We start from the raw sequence: 16,035 nt of genomic DNA on the forward strand, positions 1-16,035 counted from the left end.
AATGTTAACAGATAACACGGGACATTTGCAGGCATTTACCATTCCTGTTCTAAACTTAATGTATGAAAAAGTAGACCATTGAACAAGACGTGCATGGAGGGCATGTTGTTTAAAATATCAATATAAGAGGACTGGTTTCTAGAGTGTGAAAGTTTGCAGACTTCTTCCAGATTCTCGGTGGTTTCTTAGCTAATCTTGTAAATGTTTTAGTCTCTTGATCACCTTATCATATTGCTTTGAACTGCATTATTTAGGTTTTATTAATCTACTCTCTCTATATATAAAATTCCTAAGCCTAAAAGTGCAAAGATTTTGTGCAACGATTTTATGTCACGTTTTTGTCACGCTTTAAATCAGGCTTATTTTAAAACCTACATATATATGTTTGATATCATTCTTTCAGAATTTATCGAACTTTAATGTGCTGTTGTTGGATTATTAGATTCTTATTATGTTTTTAAATCATTTAACTAAAATATCAAGAAAGTCGTGGTTTTTAATATCAAGAAAGTCATAGTTTTTATTTTTGATCGCGTAAACTTTCTTTCACATGACCAAACTGATAAAAAAAATTATCTATTCAATAATAATTAATAATAATAATTCAATAATAATTCATTTTTCTTTTACATATTTATAGAATTTCGCGATTTTTGACTCCAATAAATAATAATTTTTCTTTTGTACATTTACAGATTTTACTAATATTCTGGCCGCAACTGGGGATTGGGTGCCAAAGGTGCCAGGGGGCTTGGCCCCCCCCTAGTTTATATAGTACATTTAAAACAACTAAAATTTGACCTAAGTGCTTTACATAGAATAAAAGGTAACAGTAAGAAATAAAAGTCAGATAAAGATTTATAACATATTGTAACAAAGGTGCGATATTAATAAAATTAATAAAAGTGCAATTTGTATATTTATTTCTATTCGGTTTGTTATTATTTTCTCTCTTCTTGTCTTTTTAACTCTTATTCCTCACACTGAGTCGATTGCACCTTCAATTTCATTGTTCCTTTGTAAAAGTGACAATGACAATAAAGATCTATCTATCTATCTATATTGCGCCCGACCCGGTACAGACTGACACTGAGGCACGTGTTAAATAAAACAAAAGCGTTATTTCTCTTCACCTGTGGGGCACGTCTTCCCCGTGAGCCCCACAGGTACAAACACAGTCCAAAATAGCACAAAACAGCAATACACTCCCTACTCCACCACTCCTCCCGTCCAGCTTCGTCCTCCTCCTCCCGACTCTGGCCCCTGAGGGGTGGTTGTTGGCCCCTTTAATAGCCCACCCGGAAGCGCTCCAGGTGCTTGATCACCTTCCCAGTTTGCACTTCTGGGTGGGGGCTAAAGATTCGTCCAGCCAGGCTCTGGGCCTCATGCAGCGCCCCCTGGCGGCCACCCCAGATCCCAACAGGGCTGTGAAGAACTCCATCTCCCATGGAGCCCTGTGGAAAGCTGAGGCACCACCATCAGCCAGGGAGGCTGCCACCAAGTGTCCTGGGGGAGGTATTGAGCAGCCCATGGTTGCTCCCCCGGAACATACGTCGAAGGGGTGTCCCGGCCGGGCATGGGACTCGGCCGTCCGCCACAATCCTCTTTAATAATATCCCTGTGTGCGTCCAGGTGTCCGTGTGTGTGTGTCTTCTGGTGAAGTGCACATGCGCGGGGCACGGTGCGATGCGCGATGTTAATGTCAGAGAAAGTTACAGCCGTTTTACGGAAATACAAACCAGTATTACTGCGAGAGGAAATTAAAGGTACACAATACAGTGACTCATGTTACAGCCACATACAAGCCAGTATTACTGTCAGAGGAGATTAAAGGCATACTACCGATGCGCACGCCTGTATTACCGCCAGAGAAAATTAAAGGTATACTACGGACGTAGAAGCCAGCGGACGTACAAGACAGTATTACTGTCACAGAAAATTAAAGACACACAATACACGGTGGCAGCCCACGGAAGAATGGTCAGCTCAGCAAGTAAACATCAACAAAAGAAAGGCTGAAAGAAAGAAAAATACGACCAACAAAAAGAATGAGGTCAAAGTCCCTTGCCATTTAATATAGACTGTTTCCTACTAATGTTTATGCACTACTGTTCTAGCGCCCGTTATTGTAACGGGCTAAATGACTAGTATATAAATAAAAATGTTACACATACATAAACACACATTCACCAACATACAAACATAACTATCTAATACATACAGGCACACGAATGAACACAGTAAAAACAATATGAATAGAAAGATTTAAAACACTCAAATTCATACAGTGGGGGAAAATAAGTATTTGATTTATAAGTTTGCTCACTTACCAAAAAATGAACCGTCTCAAATGTTTATGGTAGTTTCATTTTAATGGAGAGAGACAGACAGAATATCAACCAAAAATCCAAAAAAAGCACAAGAGACCGTCTTAGGTTTGCCAGTGAACCTCTGAATCATCGCGGGCCTGTGCCTTCCTGAGCAAAGGAACCATGAGGGCACTACAAGATTTCAATCCATGATGGTGTAGTGTGTTACCAATGGTGTTGTTGGTGACTGTGGTGGTCCTAACTGCCTTCAGATCATTAACAAGCTCATTCTGTGTAATTTTGGGCTGATCCCTCACCTTTCTCATGATCATCCGCACCCCATGAGGCAAGATCTCACGTGGAGCTCCAGACTAAGGGCCATTGTTGGTCAGTTTATATTTCTTCCATTTTCCGAATAATTGCACCACAGTTGTCACCTTCTCACCAAGCTTCCTGCTGGTGGTCTTATCGCCCATTCCAGCCTTCCTTTGCCAGCTCTTTGGTTTTGTTTATGGTGGTGGAGAGGTTGGAATGGAAGAAATTGATTCTGTGGACAGATGGGCTTTGTACACACAACAAGTTGAGATGAGGAGTATCTGCGATTGATTAACTGTAATCTGTGCGCCCAGGCAGAGGCAGAATTCTGGCTGGGTTGTAGAGGATCAAATCCTTATTTCTCTCAATGACATGCAAATCAATTTCTAACTTTTATGTGATGTATTTTTTCTGGATTTTTGGTTGATGTTCTATTCACTCTCCATTAAAATGAATCTACCATACAAATTAGATACTGTTCATTTTTTGGTAAGTGAGCAAACTTACAAATTCAGCAGGGGATCAAATACTTATTTCCCCCACTGTATGCTAAAAGGCAAGTGAATAAAAGTGCTTTTTTAATAAAACCTTAAAACAATGAATCGTGGGAGCTGACCTTATTGCAAGGGGCAAACCGTACCACAGTTTAAAACCAGGTAATGTGAAGACACAGTCGCCTCTCAGCTTCAACTGTGCATGTGGGACAGTAAGCAAGAGCTGATCTGAAGACCTCAAGCTGCCTGGCTGACAAATATGGATCAAGAAGAAGAGCGAAGTATGGTGGAGATGACCCATGTAAGGCTTTAAACACCAACACTAAAATCTTAGAAAAAAAAATGATTGTGTAGTTTGTAACGCAGCTTCTACTGGTGCTGTATAAAATAATGACTGATTTATTTACGGGTGTTTTTGAAGCATCTTCCATAGAGGAAAACAAACTGAGAGTAAAAAAAAACAAATCTGTTTATACCACTTACTATCAAGGAAGTGGATGGTTTACCATTTTTAATGCTTTACCAGATATGAGTCACCAGTCAATTTTGCTACTTTATCAGAATGGGACCAGTGCTGTCAGAAAAATGGTAGCCAAAGCCAATGTTACCTCTAAGCTGAGCACGTGAGCGATCGCTCACACGAATTCAGAGCATCGCTCATACTTCCCGCACGATCGCTCATTCGACGGCGTCGCTCGTACTTATCGCACGATCGCTCACTCCGACCGTCGGAGTTGGTGCTCATAAATTTTTGGCTTAAACAAAATTGTCGCTCATAAACAATGTTTTTTGCTCACTATATGCTACTCCTTAGAGGGAACATTGGCCAAAGCTAAATATTGCAAATAAACCATCCAATTTGCCAGTAAATGATCCCTAAAGGACTCAAAATGGCACATTATGCCAAGTCAACGCTGAAGGTGCTCACTCACATTTGCATAATTCAGAACATTCTGAATTCTTTATCCGAATGCTGGACAGCCAGGAGACAGCCGTGCTAACTACTGTACCAAATCATGAAATAATTTCCTCTCAGTGACACACAACTAATTTTACTTTTTCTACCCCTTATCTAATTAGGGGCACAGTAGGGACATGCCACAAATCTCTTTTCTTTTGATTTCTTAATAATGTAAAAAAAGCATGGAAAAAATGCTATTGTTTTACTTTGACCTGTGAATTGCCCAGCATACACGTGGTTTTGAAAGTTTTCACAATGTTATATGATTAACGATTTCTAGGATTTATTTAAACATATTTCAAAGATCCAAGAGGACAATGAGAAAAGGATCTCACACTTAACATATCAGAAAAGAAGTGGAAGGTAGCAATGCAGAGAATTCACTCGAGCTCCATATGCGCAAAGCATACAATTATTCAATGCAAAATTACATACTGAGCACATCTGGCTCACTTAAAAGTGTCCAAAATGTTTCCAGGGCAAATCCAAGCTGCGAACGTTGCAATCGAGCTCCAGCCTCACTGGGTCACATGTTCTGGGCCTGCACCAAATTTTTAAGTGCCTTTCAGACAGCCTTGGTGTCACAATCCCTGCTAATCCATTATCAGCTGTGTTTGGTGGGCTCCCTGATGGTGGAGAAGGACAAACAAACTGATTGCCTTTACTACACTATTGGCACGCAGAACTTATTTGCTAAACTGGAAGAATCCTAACTCTCCTCTTTTAAGTCAGTGGGTAACTAATGTTTTATATTATTTGAAATTGGAAAAAATCAAATTCTCAGTAGAGGATCTGTGCAGAACTTTTTCAAAACCTGGCAGGATGTAATCAATAATATTTTAGAATAAGCTCTTAAAGCACTGAGGAAGTAGATTCTCTTCCTTTATCCCCCGTTAAACTCAATTTATTTATTTTTACTAGCTTTAAGTTTTATTCCGTTGGCCATGCTCTCTTTCTCGGAGTGGAGGTTGATTTGTTTTCAATCCTATTTTTTGTAAACATTTATCTATTTGTATGGAATGATTACAATAAAATCAATAAAATAAAATAAAAAACATTATATATAAATAATCATATGTTTAAAGAAATATTCATCCATACCTTAACAAAAGTCCATACTTAATGGTTATACTTAAGCTACAGTATACAACGCACTAGTGAGACCTCATTTGGAGAACTGTGTGTAGTTTTGGTCTCCGGGCTGCAAAAATGCACAGCAGCACTATAGAGAAACTCCAGAGAAGAGCAACTAAGATGATTAAAGAACTTAGCCTATGTCCAAACTACTACATTTTCATTCAAAAATTGCATTTTTAAACAAAAAGATTTCTGTCCACACTAGCATTTTCACATGTTTACCAAAATATCGCTACTCACACTAAAATGACCAAAAAATGTATACGATGTAGTAGTTTGCCAACATTGGGCACACATGCATTGGCAGAAATGGGAAGAGGAAGAGTCTTCTTCATATAGAAAATATGTAAGTCTTATAAATGATTTCATAATTAGACCTAGGGCAAAACACTCAAACATTTACCTTAAAATCTTTTATTGAGCGCATCTATCTCGTTTGAAATCGTCCAAAATGTTTCCAGGGCAAATCCAAACTGCAAATTATGCAATCGAGCTCCAGCCTCACTGGGCCACATGTTTTAGGGGTGCACCAAATTAACATCATTTGAACAGAAATCTTTAAACTCCTAATCCATTAACAGCTGTGTGTGGTGGGCTCACAGAGGAGCTTAAAGTGGAGAAACTGTAATGGCCTTTACTTCACTATTAGCATGAAGGTCATCATTAGCATGATCTGAATAATTAATTTCAGAATTACGGTATTTGAGTGCCTCTTTCGCTTGCACAATTTGGCTCAAAAACTAATGAGTACATCCTCATCTCATCACAGGCTGAAGTTCGAGTTTATATTTTTCCATCCAACCATTTTAGCTCTCGACCATGCTCAAGACAGTGTGAGACATAGATACGTACACAAACCCATTATGAAGATATCAAAGTTTTTGGTTTCAGGGGACCCTATAACGTCAAGATCCGTCAAAAGCCGAAGATCGCAATTTCTGCCGAATCCAAAGCTTTCACTCTTCCCCATAGACAATAGGTTAGAGAAGAATCTCAGCCCACCTCTGTTAAAAGTCAGTAGGTAACTGATGTTATCTATTTGAAATTGGAAAAAAAATCTAATTCTCACTTAAAGGATCTGTGCAAAACTTTTTAAAAACCTGACAGGATCTAATCAATGACATTTTAGAATAAGCATTTGTACTGGGGGGAAAAGACTTCTTTTCCTCTTTACTATTCTCAATTGTTTTACTCAGGCTGTTGGCCTTCCTCTCTTTCTCATGGGTGGGAGTTGATTTGAATTTAGTTCTGTTAAGTTTTGACTTGATTGTATGGAATGTTATATGTTTTTAATAAATTCAATTTAAAAAAAGAATTAAAATAGAAACTATTAAAGCAAAATGTGTGCTCCATTTACTTTATCAAGAATATTGAGGCCAATAAGATGTGCTCCTTATTAAGATGATTGCTTTTTTTTTTTGATAGGCAGAAAAATGTGACAGGACATGGCTGTGTGCAGTAATCATACGGTTTTTGTTTTTCATGGTTTGGGTCTCCAGTCAGTCATTTGATGGCGAAGAATCATAAAGTCTTCTGTTTTCATTCATTTTTGGGCTTCTTCCCGAGCCCTGCTATTTTTATTGCCTCTGTAGCCAGTATCATAACGTACTATTCTCAAACCTGCTTTGGGATGTGGCAGGAAAACCAAAGTATTCAAAGCATAACCCACCCAGACATGGGAAGAATGTGCAAATGATGAGACTGCTGTTTGGCACTACTGAACTATTTAAGGAAGCAGCCAAGTGAGGAACCAGAAGGGTGGCAATTTCTCAAACTACACCCTCTGATGTACTCCTCTTCTTATGCAGTTGTGCCTATGGGCCTTCTGTCTCCACTCATGATAGCAGCAAATATCTCTGTATAAAATCTTCAGTTCCTTGAAAATCTGCCACATGGAACAAACATTTAACACAAAATTCGGCCGTGAGCATCAGTAGGCTTTGCACCCCTAGGAATCAAGTTACTCAAACTATTCTATAACATCTTAGGAATTATTTACTGCTCTGATCCTGATCTTTTGGATCATAAAATAGGTCATTAACCCAATAGTGCAATAGTTATTATTCTTTCCATATGTATATAGTGTCACAGAACTTTTTTGAAACTTCTTTGCAACTTTTTGCACCATTTGTTTATTTACTTATTGTGTTCTACATATATGTCTGCACTGAAGGAGCTAATTTTAATCTCATTGTACATGTATATAGTGACAATAAAAGGTATTCTATTCTATTCTATTATGATAGCAATTGATGAGAAGAATTCATAATTAATTTCAGAATTACGGTATCTGAGTGCCTCTTTCGCTTGCACAATTTGGCTCAAAAACTAATGAGTACATCCTCATCTCATCACAGGATGAAGTTTCGAGTTTATATTTTTCCATCCAACCATTTTAGCTCTCGACCATGCTCAAGACACTGTGAGACATAGATACACACACAAACCCATTATCAAGATATCAGAGTTTTTGGTTTCAGGGGACCCTATAACGTCGAGATCCGTCAAAAGCCGAAGATCGCAATTTTTGCCGAATCCAAAGCTTTCACTCTTCCCCCATAGACGATAGGTTAGGGTGGGAGAGGGCGCAAAGCAAAAAGGTATAGATTTGATGCATTTTTTGGGGAAGTAGTTTCATTTTGGCCACTTTGAACACAGAACATTGGAGATGACAGTACCATTCTTCACAAGGAATGACAATTTACTTACTTTACTAAACACAATGACACGTTTCAGGCGTGCTAACACAATTAATTTTGTTTTCCTCTAATAACTAATTAGCATTTAAATATATCTCTCTATTATATAAAAAAAAAATCCTGGGACTAGACAAGACTTTTTCAGGGAGATAGTTTCAAGTCCCGCGAGATGAGACTTTGTGCCAAGAGATTTAAGGACGCCCAGGGCCGGAAATAAAAGACAAAGAGTAGATGACAAAGTAGAATGTCGTGAAGAAGTTTAAAAGCGCTGGCGTGAAACACATGCAGAGCAGGTTAGAGATAATGAAAGTACTAAATTTCGAAAGTCTCAAGAAATGACTGTTTGTGCTAATGCGATCTTTACTAACGGAAATTATTACTCGGGTGAAATAACGGAACAGTGAAAACAGATTGAATATATTGTTCGGATTTAAACTTTAAGTCAGAGACTTGTAGATCATCTAATTCGTGTTGCCATCAGGGGAAAGTAGTGTTTTTTCCAAATGAAGAGGCGTATCCGCGAGAATTAAAAGATTTGTTGTCGAGATGCAAAGTGGCTGGCGCGTAGCGCTGGCCTGGGGGTTGGCGAGCAAAGCAAGCAGGGGTGAAGCCCCCTAATTTACTTAAAGATAAGCTAAAAGGAGTTTACCATTAGGATACGTGTTTTATAAGTTGATTTATATCAAGCAGGGTTTTTAAACACAAACCTGGTTATTCACACAAATGGCTTACATTGTGGTGCCCATCAAACACTTGATCATTAAGGTCACCAGTCCAGCCGTGAAAGAGCAAGAGAATCTTACATACTATGGTAGGTAATACACAGAGCAGATGTCTCTGATTTACAAATGAAAGATGGTGCTAATTTGTGTGTGTCTGTATGTAATGCAAGGATTTGTAACTTCTGTCCAGGGAGTGCGTAATAAATATTCAATCGGGCTTAGGTGCTTACAAACTTAATCGAGTGCACACATTACAATTACCCTGGGCTGTTGAGCCTTCGACTTACCTCTCAGAAGCTGGGGGTGCAATCCACTGCATTTTTTGTGCAAACTAAAAATTGAAAGTCCCCCACAACCCCACAAATGCAAGTGAATAGGTTCAGAAAAGGAATAAATGGATACATTTTTAAATTCTTCCAGTTTAAAGCCAATGGCCATTTCCAGGGCACTGCTTGGCCACTATTTTCTTTTTTCAGGGTCAAGTCACCCCAAACGGGGAGTCAAAGACTTGGGGAAAGACTCTCCTTTTCTGAGCATGTATTCAGAGTGTCTTATATTTGGATGAATATATCTGGAAAAAAAAAATCAAACCATAAAATCCTTCAGTCCGCAAGCCCCCGGCAGCTGACCCATTTCACAGTTGGCAGGCACCAGCAAATTGTGTCCCACATCTCAAATGAATCACTGTGCCACTTTACAGAGTACTAGCAAAGGTCAGCTGTCGCAGATTAACACGGGTCAAAAGCTGCCCCTCCCTAGTGTCAGGTCAATAATGGACCTCCCTCCCAGTAGGGCCAATATTCTAATTTATCCCACTGCTGTTTGGCCCACCTTTGTCTCTCCCCCCCCCCCCCGCCCCCCCAACTCTCTCTCCCTCTCTCTGAAGTTGGGTGGATGGCTATTTCACAGGCTTTGTTGAAAGAGCCACAATAAACTGCACTGCTTCATTTCGGCCGTGGGGAGGTGTTGAAGCATTCATGCTTGTCTGCATGAGATGCAGGCACTTGGCCATTTATTATTTCTTGCTCTTTCCGCGCAGCCACTTTCCCACCCATGCACCGTAAAATTTCCAATTTCATCCTGCCAGCAGGCTTTGCTCAGCAATCATGTATCCAACATGGGGTTTTATTCATCGGATATTACACGGTCCGGCAGGGGGGAGGAGAGGGAGGGTGTGAGGAAATTTAAGTGGACTTCAGCATTCAAGAAGAAACTGCTAACAAGCCCCCTGCCTGCCCAACCCCATATGTACAATCAACACACTGATACCAGTTAAACAGTACTGCAAAATGGTAAAACAAACGACTGCATGGGCTATGCCAGCAAGGCTCAATCTGAATGGCTCTCTCTGTGGCTCCCTTCTTTGCTTGTTCAGTTTTGCAAATATCAGGTTGCTAGTTACCAATGCAAAGAACTGAGAAGATGACCCTTCACCCCTCTGGTGGTCTGGTTCACCACCAGGGAGGAGCGTCTGGGATACAACATGAATTGTAATCTCTAGTTCAGCCTTTGAAAGTGAAAACGTGGATGTCCAAAAAGCACCATTGCACTCATAACAGAATAAATAAAGCATTTAAGGATTGCTTTTTCCTGTACAATTTTGCTTACTTTTGAATAGTTAAAATGAAGGTTTTACATTCACCTGTTCATTTTTCCAAAGCTGCTTATCCTCTTCAAGGCTTTTTGGTGCTAAAGACAGTCAGTCCCTGCAGTACAGTATGAAAGGCAGAATCTGACAACGGACAACAACATGTATGTCTAGAGTATGTTTTCATATAACTGATGGAGCTCAAACTTCTTTACAAGATGAAGAAAAAAAAAAAAGAAAAGAAAAAATATATAAAAAATTAGGCAATAATAATTAACAAAGAATAAAATAAGGTCTGATGGCCAGGGAGGGCAGAAAGTCGACAGGCACATTCACATGGAGACAATTTCAAGATGTCACTAAGGCTGCCAGCGTGTCTATGGAGTATTTTTATGGTTTTCTAAGGAGTTAAATAACCAAAACTAATGATACAGTTTGTAATTGGCAACATCTGATATGACTCAGTAGTAATTCCTAATGTGATGAGTTAAAGCCTAAAAGTAAACTTCTTGGGGAAAAAAGAATTAAAATGGCAATGGCAGGACAATAACGTCTTAATTAGTAGCAGTTAGGAAAATATAAATGGCAACTCGGTTTAGTCACTCTATAAAAAAAATATGCAGTCTCAGATTTATAGCAGAGCAAAAACCAAGTATGCATCCACACACACAGCCATATCGTCACTCGTCACTTAACTCCATGAAGTGCTCCATAGGACCACTCTTGTCACACAGTTAGAATAGAAACTGACGTCACATACCGACCGACACATCTTGCAGCAGTAACAATACAGTCAATGTTTTTAAATTAATTACATCACACTGGTAACTGAATGTTATACTACAGGCAAACGCAAAAGCCTTTTACATTGCCAAAAACTTGGCCTATGGAAGGTAATGCTAGATTATGAGGAAATCATTTTCAGAAGTGACTGCAAACTCTTTTTCACTAAAATACAAAAAATAAAAAAATAACCCAATAAAACGCAAAATATAATATACCAGCTGTATAAGCCCATTGCTGTAAAAAGCCCAGGCTTCTAGAAACCATGGATTCTGGCACTTCAATGAATCAGTCGCATCAGTTGTGCACTAGCGGCTAAGTGAGTTTCTCTCTCCTGGTTGGTTTCTTTTTCCGATGTGCTCACCTCCGCTGTCTGTTAGTGGCTAAGCGAGTTTCTCTCTCCTCGGAGGTTTCGTTTGGCCAATATGCTTGTGTGTTAATGGCTAAGCGAGTTTCTCTTTTGTCGGGGGCTTCACTTTGGCGACAGAGTCAATTTCTTTGAGCTTCATGCTGTAGCCTCGCACTTCCGGGCCGGAGAGACAGACACACACACTTCCACGTGTAGACTTTTATATATAAGATAACCACAGATAAATGTACAGATATGATGGAAACTATATAATAAGCAGAAGTACAGTATATATATATTTATAATATATACATATATACACACACACACACAACCACGTATATACACACACAGATATATATATTTAAAGATGTATACATGGAACTTTACGTGGCATGAAGATTTAGATAAGCAAGGCACTAACTAAAAAAATTTGGACACAGCCCAGTAGGGAATGCACTGTATAAATGGAGTATAGAATGGCACTGTATAAATACATAGCTAGATATGAAAGAAGCTATATAAAAAGACAGACATGAAAGGTGCTTCACAACATTAAGAGATATATATGAATATACAGATAGGGAAAAATGCTACATAACAGGTAAAAAGATGAGATATGAAAGGCAACACACAAACAGATGTATGTTTGTGGTATTTCTGAAGTTTTATATAAAACATTTTGGGAATTTTGATGACATCTCACTGAGCAGGTTTCCCTTTTTGTTTCTTTGCAGAAAAGAGGAGCGAGGTGTTGCTGAACCTGCAATGTCCGCTGTGTCACACTGAGCTCACAAGGGCAGAGCTGCGCGATCATCTGCAGTGTGAGATTGAGAGGTTGACTCAGTTCAGCCCCAGGTAAGAGGTTCATGCCAGCCATTGTGTAAGGAGCTCTGTGTATTTTACTTGAATTGGTGACTGACTGGTGACTTTAAGTCTCTCTATAAAATGGGTCTAAAGTTAACTGCTTATTTTCTTGCGGGTTAATTCATTCATTGTGTTTGCATGCTGACTTTTCATTAAAAAAATTCACCATGAATAAAGCTTGTGTTGTGCTTTCTGAGCACACTGGCAGTGCCCATGCTCACATGACTTGTTAAGCAAGGATGAAGAACAGCCCCGGGGTGGCATTTGGAGTCTGTGTCTGGCTAGTCTATGAAAGTCATTCTTTTGCTGTGTGACAGGAGGTTTGCTTACCTATGTGCTAGTCTACTAACTCCTTCAAATGTCATGGAATTGATGTCCCCGGCTGTTGTTTGTACATCCTTCCCAGAATTCCTCTGGTTTTCCCTCACATATCCCCAGACATGTGTGTGCTACGTATAATGAGTATTGGCCCAATGTGAGTGATGGCATTAGTGAGTCCAGTTATGGACTCGCATCCCATTCAGGATTTCTTCCTGCTTTCCACATGATGCTCTCTACTAGGATGAGCTCCTGCAACAGGTATGCTGTGTTATGTTCTCATTAGATGATTTCTATGCTTCTAAAGGGCTTAGTGGTTTACACGTTAACACATTAGATTGCAATACAATATTTCATATCATAAGAGCTCACCAATCTGATCTGCCTCATTGTACATAATAATACATTTTATTTATATAGTGCCTTTCCCATGCTCAAGGCACTTACAGAATATAATAAAGAATAGCAGCATATACAGTATATCAGGCATGTCAAACTCACTACCATTGGTGGGCCGCTTCGACTACCATATGTGCGTCAGCGGGCCGCACTGTAACAAATACTATTATACTATTATACAAAGTTACTGTAGCTTTCTTTCCAATAGATAGATAGATAGATAGATAGATACTTTATTAATCCCAATGGGAAATTCACATACTGTTAGCTTTAAAAAATGTTACACTTAAAGTTTAAAGTTTAAAGAAAAGCAATTTATTTCCATACAGTCTCCAAACAACAGTGTACAATTAGAGTCTTAGCCTCTTGGCTAGGTCCTTATTATATTATATTCATTGCTTATATAGGAGTCTTACAGTAAGAGATTTATTTCTTTTGTCCCAACACTTGACATCGCTTGTTAGTAACCAGTTCGTCAAAATCAGGCTTGAAATGTTGTGGAGCTGCAACTTTTATGGGGGATGAAAGGTGCTCGACAGTAAGTCTTGAGCGATGTGGGGTTTTGGTAGCTTTCATTAACGAAAAAAATTGCTCATAAAGGTAAGTGCTTCCGAACATAGACAGTACTCTCGATGCCAACTTACGGATCTGCAAATACGAGGGTGGCAGGTAAGCATACAAGCCTGACACACCAACTTCGTTGTGTTTTGCCTTCAGAATAGAATCTGACTGCACTTCAATCAACTCCATTTGGATATTCTCAGGCGCATTCTCAACGTTGTAAGAGAACAGCGCAATGCCCTGTTTGTGTGAACTGAAATCACGAAAATGCTCACTGAATTCGTTGCTCAGTAATTCAAGTTGGAAAACAAATCCTCCAAAAATCTAATTTTACTTTACTAAGTTTACTTCAAAGTTTATATTGTAAAATAAGCCGATATGCAGAAAGCCACCTGACCTACACTAATTTTACAAACTCAAAATCACAAAAATATGTTAATAAACAACTCACCAACTTCTCACATCCACTTCAGATCTTCAGCTGTAGTCTGCACTAACTGTTTGTTACAATACTAGCACAAAATTACATGAAACTAGAGCAAAAAAACGTGAAAATATGCGAGCTATTACTACTTGTGATGGTCAGTTCTGCCCAGTGGTCAGTCTCAGCAGCCCAGTCAGTAGTGTAGCCTGCAGGGGCGGCTCTAGGCTCGTGGTGGTCCTGGGCAGAGAAAGAATCGGTGGCCCCTTCGCCCGCCAATGTTAATATGGTATCTTATGCATGGCGGATGGCCACATCCGTTGTGGACACTGCATAGCCGCCTCGTGCTCATGACACGCTTCTATATACGCGTGTCCGTAACTTGAAAACCAAGTGGCGACCCATGATATTCTCATTACGGCAGAACGTTATAATACTACATATAGCTTACTGCTCCGACTCTAGCGACATTAGTAAATACAGCGTACTAATTAACAAGAAACACAATGTTTTTCGGCCACATTGCCGTCAGCTGTGTCATTATTTTCTCTTTCTGTTTTATATTCAATATATATTGGCGTGGCGGCCCTGAGCAGGTGCATAGTTTACAAATGCCTAAGGCTGCCCCTGCTGCAGCCTAGCACTTCAGTTGTGACGTTGCGGCTCATTAACTTTGGTCAAGGCTCGTGGCTATACTAGCAGATGACGTTTCCGGTACCATAATGCCATGGGAAAATGCGCTTTTGTCAGAAGGCAGAAGTAAGAAAAGTCAATAAGTAACACCGAAGATGCAGAATGATTCAATCACAAACGATAGTAATCATTTTGTACAAGTTCAGTGCTAACTAGGATCTGTCATGCAGGCCGCGTGTTTGACATACCTGCAGTATATAGCATTGTACAAACAAGATAAATAAATAAAGAAGATTAAGACAGTGAATTCTGAAAAAAAAAAAACCAGACAACATAATTGATGGTCTAGCACACACACACAGAGGTTACATTAAATGAACATGTTGTAGCTATTTGATCTCCTTACTCTTGATGCATTAACTCTGCACCATCCTACCTGAACCATCCCAGGATATACTTGGGTGCCCTGAGTGAAGTTTTGCTTTAGCTCCAGACGAGGGGGGGGGGGGGGGGGGGGGGGGGGGGGGGGAGTGCTTACAGCACTTACTGTATAGAATAGACCTGAAAGTGCAATCCAGCCTCTCAGTAATGAGAGAGCTACAAAATGCCTCACCAGCCCTGTGTTAACTCAAATCATATCCTCTATTGTTTTTCAGCCTCTTACTTGAAGGACCTCCTGAGCACTCTCTGTCAGCCGCTAATCAGGTAAGCGAATGAGTACAGTAAGCAACAGTGAAGGAGCGGACTATCAAAAAGAGGAAACTTGCTCAAATTAGACACTAATACAGCAAAATGTGTGTCAGAGTGAGCTTAGCCTTTATGAAGAACCCTTTTTAAAGATTCAGCGGGCATCCAGTTTACTCATTCAATAATTTTAAACACGATACGCCAGGTTTCTGTAAATCCACATTTGTTTAAGGTGACAAGATTCAACTTGTTCAGTCTTCTAATGGCTCATACCTCACAGACCTGGAACCATTCTGTGGACTGTCTCTAGCACTGTGATGTTCATCTCCTAATATGAAGGCCACCAAACTGGCCTCAGTGTTCCAGATGTGGCCTCAAGTTGGACTTTGTTTCATTTGCTAAGGTGTTCTCCCCTAAAGCGCAATATTGCATGTTCAACACAAAGACTGAAACAGTTGCTTAAACTATCGATGCTCACATCAGGAAAATGTGTATACTCTACCTAGAACATAGCTTAGGATGATGACCACTAAAGAAGTCACTATATAAAGGTTAATTGCTAATAAAATAGACATCAGCTGTGAGCAGACCTTACTATTGATTGGCGTTCTGTCCAGGGCTGCTTTTTCCTATGTGTTCTATGCTGTGGGGACAGCCCTGCAAACCCACCCCACCACAACCCTGAACTGGATTAAGAGTGTTTCAAAATGTTCTTATATAACTTAAAATATTAATTTATTGACTTAATTCCAAGCAGTCAGCATTCGGGTACGGCTGTGGTTGTGGCTGCTA

At 39.6% G+C, this 16,035-nt stretch overlaps 1 long non-coding RNA gene across 1 annotated transcript in view; it reads left to right on the top strand.

Annotated features, from left to right (window-relative positions):
* LOC127526163 (uncharacterized) overlaps nucleotides 1–12,546 on the top strand; it is a 41,558-nt gene extending 29,012 nt beyond the window's left edge. Inside the window, exon 3 of the long non-coding RNA XR_007933787.1 lies at nucleotides 12,095–12,546. This is a non-coding gene — a long non-coding RNA (uncharacterized LOC127526163). The remainder of the gene's footprint in view (nucleotides 1–12,094) is intronic.
* Nucleotides 12,547–16,035: the final 3,489 nt, after the last annotated feature.

This window comes from Erpetoichthys calabaricus, chromosome 17, assembly GCF_900747795.2.
Source record: "Erpetoichthys calabaricus chromosome 17, fErpCal1.3, whole genome shotgun sequence".
Lineage (NCBI taxonomy): Eukaryota > Metazoa > Chordata > Cladistia > Polypteriformes > Polypteridae > Erpetoichthys > Erpetoichthys calabaricus.